This window comes from Teleopsis dalmanni, chromosome 1 (genome assembly GCF_002237135.1).
Source record: "Teleopsis dalmanni isolate 2A chromosome 1, ASM223713v2, whole genome shotgun sequence".
NCBI classification, from domain to species: domain Eukaryota; kingdom Metazoa; phylum Arthropoda; class Insecta; order Diptera; family Diopsidae; genus Teleopsis; species Teleopsis dalmanni.
In genome coordinates, this window is record NC_051846.1 from 220,918,480 (window position 1) to 220,925,820 (window position 7,341).

Here is a 7,341-nt window from a genome sequence, read left to right on the forward strand (position 1 = left end):
GCGCTCTTTTTATTTATTTCGTGTTCTCCTTTTGTGTCCAGCTTGTGGCTTTGTTTTTTTCCTTTGTGTCTATATTTGCAGACACAGAATTTTCGATCAACTTTTAATAATTTTCTATCAACTTTTTTATTTTTTGTTCGACGGTTGAGCCTCCAAATGTAAAAGGTAAGTTTATTATATATGTAAAAGATAAATTTAAATAGTCAATATAATATAATTCACACACTCGCCAATAATAAAAATAATGAAAACTTATAAAAACCATTAATTAAAATCACGATAGCACAACTGCTTGCTCACACGACGACCGAACTTGACAACTTTTAAATACGACTGCTTCACTCAACGTCGCCAACTGAACTGCTTAACCACTACTGCCAGGGTTGCCACATCTGTTCCTCTTACATATATATATACATATAATATTGTAACAATTTTATTTACAGATACTTGCTTTCAAAAATTTCCGTCAGCTGATGAAAAAAAAACTTCACACATCCTTCAACAACATTTCGTACATGAGAATGATCGATTAAAAAAACGAATACTAAAGACACAATCTAATATTTAATTTTTTATTTTATTTCATTATTTTATATAATTTTTGAAAATATATTTAACTACACTTGTATGTTTAGTAATATCTAATTTAATATCTATTTAATATTATCTAGTATTTAAAAAAATGTAATTAATATTAGCATTAAGTTAGCAATAAGATATATAAACTACTTTTAATACTTATTTTTTATTATTTTATTTCATTATATTATTTTTTTTTGTAAATACAATTAACTATAAATATATATTAAAACTAGATAACCCGACAAATGTTGTTTTGCCTTATAAATTATTTCTAGTTTCTAGATAAATTATAGTGTAGACAAAAAGTAACTTACTTATTATAAGTGTGTAATTATATATGTGTGTGTATGTGTGTGTGGTATATGCATGAAATAGGCATGGAGCGCTATGAACGAAAAGGAAAATAAAAATAACAAACGCCCAACAATATTATTTTTAAGTTATTATAGTTTATTTATAAAATTATTAATTTAAAATCAATAGATTTGTATTATACCAAGTTCCCTGGCAACAACTGTTGTATCTTCAAATTTAAATTGTCTTGGATTGACTGTAAATAATAATAATGATAATGGGTCAGCACTCAGTGTGTCTTGGATTAACTGTAAATAAGCGTTCGATTTAAATAAATTGAGACATGCATCAACTGGTGAAACTTGCTGGCGGGGCATCCATTTTTTTGTTTGAGCCCATGTGAAATAGCGTGGTACTTGTGAATAGAGTAATGTTCTTGCGAAGGCACCAAAATCATCCGTACTATTACACAATTCAAAAAATGCAGTGCGTGTAGATTTAGGTGGATTTGTACCACGATCAATCACTGTCTCGTTCGTGAAAAATACACGCTGACCGTTTTCAAGATGGACGGCTAACTGAACAGCTGCTGGATCCCGTTCATGAATTAGAAAATCGAAGATACGCCAAGCAGCTTCATTGGAGCTGATGGACCGACCAATTTGGTAGAGCGTAATTTCACCGTTTTTGTTCATTGGAGGAGCATTTACATTAGTATTTTCTACTCTAAACACAGCCATATCACTCCCTTTATGGACATACTTATATATTTGATGCTCTTCACAAAACTACAAAACTCAATATTAATATGAGCATTGTATGTCTTGCTTAGCAGAGGCGAATACGGCACCACCCGCCATTGTCCCCCATTATCGGGATTTCTTCGACGATATATTGGATATCCGTCGGTATTTGTTATAGTATCATTAGTGAAATCTTTAGAAAAATGTTTAGTACATTTTCCATCTGAAAAAGTTCGCGGCAAATGGACGTGTACTAAATTCGCTCTGTAAAATTTAACTAAATAGTAAATTTGGCTAAGTAGTAAATGATTTAAAGTACTTACAGTATCTTTTTAATTGCACATCAACAAAGTGTTATAGTTATAAAAGTTTCTGCGCATGATTTGCTGAATTAATGGTGTAAATTGTGTGCGTATATATATTGTAATGGAAATGGATCAGAATTTGGTGCATTTATTTATGGAACATAATTTTTATTAATAATAGTGGAACGTAATTTATATAATACAAACAAATCTGATAGAGACAGATAGCTGCAAATTTTATACACAAATACATATATCAGCTGATAGAGACAGCAAAAAACCAAAAAAGCTTTTAAGCTTAAAAATAATAAATTAAAAGAAGTGTTGTAAAACTTCAAATCCAATTATATAAAATATAATTGTAAAGTTTAATTATTCAATATTAATACGAGAAATTTTGTGAAGAATTGAAATTAAAGTTTTTGCATTAACATTTATCTGAATTCTTGCTGACCGGGAAAAGTGTGTAAATAAACCAAGATACTTAACATTTTGTTATATATTTATCACAGACAAGAACCTGTTTCTATTTATAAGTCTTTAGCTATACATGGATGTCAACCAACCTCCACCCCAGGGTGGGGGGCAAACACCATTCTCGGTTAAAAATATTCAAAGCGACATGTCATCAATCCAGCTCGCAAAAATTAAAGAAATGGAGCTTCTATGCCTCCAACTCAGAAAAGAAATTGAATTTCTCAAAGCAGAAAATGCCTCCCTTCGAAGTGCAAGTGCAATATTCCCAGACAGAAAAGATGGTGAACAAATTGAAACACTCACTTATGAGACTGATGAGGAGGAACTTGCTAAAGAAACAGATTGGATTTTGAAAAAAAAGCCAAGCAAAAAGCGTAAAGCCGTAGAATCTCCAGAGTGCAACACATCCCCATTGAATTCCTCTAATGTGGCAACTATAGCGAGCAGTAAAAATACCCAAGTGGAGCTGAAAATAGCTCGTCCACCACCAATTATGGTCTCTGAAGATTATAAATACTCAGAACTGCAAGCTGTTGTAAAAAGTAACTGCAAGAAAGATTTTTTTATTAAGCTCCTCAATAGCGGTACTTATAAAATCAGTACATTTGAAATAGGCGACTACAGAGCTATTACAAAAGTGCTGTCTTCAAAAAAAGCTGCCTGGTATTCGTATGAAAACAAGCATCTCCGACCATTAAAGGTTATTGCAAAAAATCTTCCTCATTCATGTGACCCAGTCGATATCGTATTCGATCTGAAACAGCAAGGTTTTAAAATCGTGAACGCGGTCAACAAATGGAAATCACATTCAAAGATTCCACTTAATATGTTCATGCTTACATTTGAGGCGACAGGGGATATAAAAAAAATATATAACATTAAAGCTATTTTAAACTGTGTTGTAAAAATTGAACCAATAAAGCACTCAAAGCAAATACCACAGTGTAAAATATGCCAAGCGTATGGTCACACACAAAATTATTGCGGCAAATCAGCCCGGTGTGTTAAATGTGCTGGCAGTCACAGTACTGCAGAATGCAACAAACCTGATCAGCACCAACCAAAATGTTGCAACTGCGGTGAGGGACACCCGGCCAATTACAGAGGTTGTATAGTAGCCAAAGAACTTCAAAAATTGAGAAACAAAAAAATTGGTGAACAAAACAAAGGTAAACAGCGTAATCATATATCGGCTGAAAACCAACCTGAAAATAATCAAACTGATGTTCTAAATAAAAACCCAAAATCGCTTAATAATAAAAAAACATATTCGGATGTAGTTCAATCCAACACTGAGGACGATGGTAATTACAAAATACTAACACAAATACTGGAAAAAATCACTACTCAAGAAAACTTTTATAAAGCATTGGACAAACGCTTGACTAGGCTAGAGCAAAAACTCAACAAAACAAATAATGCTTAGTTATATAAAAATAATGCTATGGAACTCGAACGGTCTTCTTCAACACCTTAGAGAGCTTGAAACAGTCATATCAGTCAAAGATGTTGATGTTTGCTTAATTAGCGAAACTCATTTTACTAACCAAACATATGTTAAACTAAAGAATTACGAAGTATATAGCGCAGTCCATCCTAGTAATTGCGCTCGCGGAGGAAGTGCTATTTTAATTAAAAAATCATTAAAACATTACGAGTCTACAAAAATATCCAAAGAGGAATTCCAGGCAATAACTGTTGTCCTTGACTTACAAAGCAAATTACTACTAACATCGGTATATGTACAGTCCTCCAAGACATTCAATTAAATCCGAACAATACAAAGATCTTATAGAAACTCATAAGCATCGCTTCATTATGGGTGGCGATTTCAACGCTAAACATACGCATTGGGGCTCTCGCTTAATTACAACGAAAGGTAGAGAACTCCTCAAAGCTATACAGCAAACTGGCTGCGAATGCTTGTCATCCGGGAACCCAACCTATTGGCCAACTGACCCAACAAAGGTGCCTGATCTACTCGATTTCTTTATAACCAAGCAAATTTCGTCCTACAATTTAAAAATGACAGATGGAGTAGAACTAAGCTCCGACCATTCCCCTCTCTACATAACCCTCTTCGAATCTGCCTTAATAAATAAAAAATGTCTAAAACTTGAAAATAAATATACAGATTGGAGTTACTTCAGAAGAATCCTTAATGAAAACACCATTGCTTCAAAAGAAATTTGTGAAGAAAATGATCTTGAAAGCGAAATTTTGAACCTTACAAATTTACTACAACATGCGGCTTGGTGCAGCACGCCCACATTAAGGAATGCAACCTATCCTCATAAATACCCAAAAGTCATTGTGGATCTTATGCGGGAAAAAAGAAAGATGCGGAAAAAGTGGCAGCAATCCAGATTTCCAGCAGACAAAGCCATTCTTAACAGACTTGCAAAAGAACTCAGCCTAAAAATCAAGCAATTTAAAAATAATCAATTCAACTACTACCTATCTAACTTAAGTAATGATCGTGCTACCAACTATTCTCTCTGGAAATGCACACGAAACCTTAAGCGACCTTTAGTACACAAGGCTCCAATTAAAAATCACGCTAATCAATGGGCTAAAAGCGATGAGGAAAAAGTGGAGGTCTTTTCCGAACACTTGTCAAAAGTGTTTTCCATAGACGAAAACGTTAACAATGCAGTAATCTGCCCTCCTAGGACAGCACATTCATCATGTATTCCACCAACCACCGAGCTTGAGGTAATGATGATTATTAAAAATGAACTTAAGCTAAAAAAACCCCAGGTTATGAATTGATAAGTGCTGAAGTTTTAAAAGAAATTCCTGCAAAATGCCTAGTTAAAATTACGAATATATTTAACGCTATAATACAGATGCGAAGCCTTCCATCCCTGTGGAAAGTATCTGAAATTATCATGGTACATAAGCCAGGAAAGGATATTAATGACGTAAGTGATTACAGACCAATAGCACTTCTGCCTGTACTTTCAAAAATATTTGAAAAAGTCTTACTGAAAAGAATCCTTCCTCTGATTGAAAGTCAAAACATAATACCTTTACATCAGTTTGGTTTTAGGTGCAATCACTCCACCATAGATCAAGTCCATAGGATTACCAATGTAGTAGAAAAAGCTCTTGAGGGAAAAAAAATCTGCTCAGCTGTGTTTTTAGATGTGTCGCAGGCTTTCGATAAAGTCTGGCACTCCGGATTGCTTACCAAAGTAAAAAATATTCTCCCAACGGAGTATTATGACATAATCTCCTCTTACTTATCTGATCGTTACTTTCGAGTAAAGCACGGTGATACTTATAGTAAACTGCATAAAATTAACGCTGGAGTTCCGCAAGGTAGTGTCTTGGGTCCTCTCTTATATCTGATTTATACACACGACTTGCCAACGAGTGCAACAACGTTCACAGCAACTTTTGCTGATGATACTGCAGTCCTTGCAGTTGGAGAAAGCGCAGTAATAGCAGCTAATAATTTGCAAAATAGTTTGGACAGTATAATTGCTTGGACAAAAAAATGGAAAATTAATCTGAATAAAGAAAAATCAGTGCATGTAAATTTCACAAATCGAAACATCAGTCATATACCTGTCTACATCGATGAAGCACAAATCCCTCACGCGAATACTGCGAAATACTTGGGTATGACTTTGGACGCTAAACTAAGATGGAGCGAGCACATAAAAAAGAAAAGAAGTGAATTAGATCTTAAATTCAAATCGTTGAAATGGTTAATCGGCAAAAAATCAAAACTATCGCTTTTCAATAAACTTGTATTATACAAACAAATGCTCCAGCCAATCTGGACATATGGAATACAGCTATGGGGTTGCGCAAGCAAAACATAAATTTCCATCATTCAAAGATTCCAAAATTTCATGCTACGGAGTGTAACAAACGCGCCATGGTACGTAAGAAATTCTGACTTACATCGTGACCTCGGAGTGTCAACAGTACAGGAAGAAATTCATACCAAAGCCAAATCACACCAAGATAGACTTAGTTGTCACATAAATGCTGAGGCGCATTTACTAGCGACAACTGAGCCAATACGCCGTCTAAAGCGCCGAAAGCCGTGCGATCTTTGGGCTTAAATCATTGAAATATAGTACAATTAATTTATTATTGCGTGGAATCGCCTAATCTATTTAAATTTAAATTGCTTGTTAGTTATCTAATAACTAGTTGCTTTATGTCTTGTTTTGTTTTATTTATTGTTCTTTAAAATCATATATAATAATAAAACAATTTATAATAACAAAAAAAAAAAAAAAAAAAATCCTGCCATGCAAGGGGAAGACGAAGAAACGAAGTGGATGTAAATCTCGTGTACTTGTTGGAGTTACATAAAATATTAAGAAAAAATTTTTCTTTTCAAAAAAATAAACGAAATTAGTCAAAACAACAAAAAATTTTATTAAAGCAATAAGATATTTTTGCTAGTAAGGGACCCCTAATCACTTTAGTGTACATCTGGAAATACGCGGTCAATGAGAGCATTTTGGGAATCAACGATAGTGCAGAAATTAGGGGCAGTTTTATGAATTCAGTATTTTCATAGACAACAACTTTTCATATCATAGCAAGTTTTCTTTTTCAAAAATATAAAAAAATTTATGTCAAAAAAATAAAAAAATTTTTGTTAAAGCAATAAAGATATTTTTGCTGGATAGGGACACCCTAATCACTTTAGCGGTATGAAAAATAGATAGTAGCCGATTCTTAGACCTACTGAATACGCATATAAAATTTGTTCATCATGTTCATCAAAACATGGAACTTAGATGGAATACATCTGAAATTATTATCACAATTTTTTATTGTTTATAATTCATTTATTTTATTACAATCTGTCAGATATGAATGACAATAAGTAATATATATTAACATGAATCGTAATAATAATTATTACAATCTATAAAAGAAAGTCACGTATGGACTATGTCCAGTGA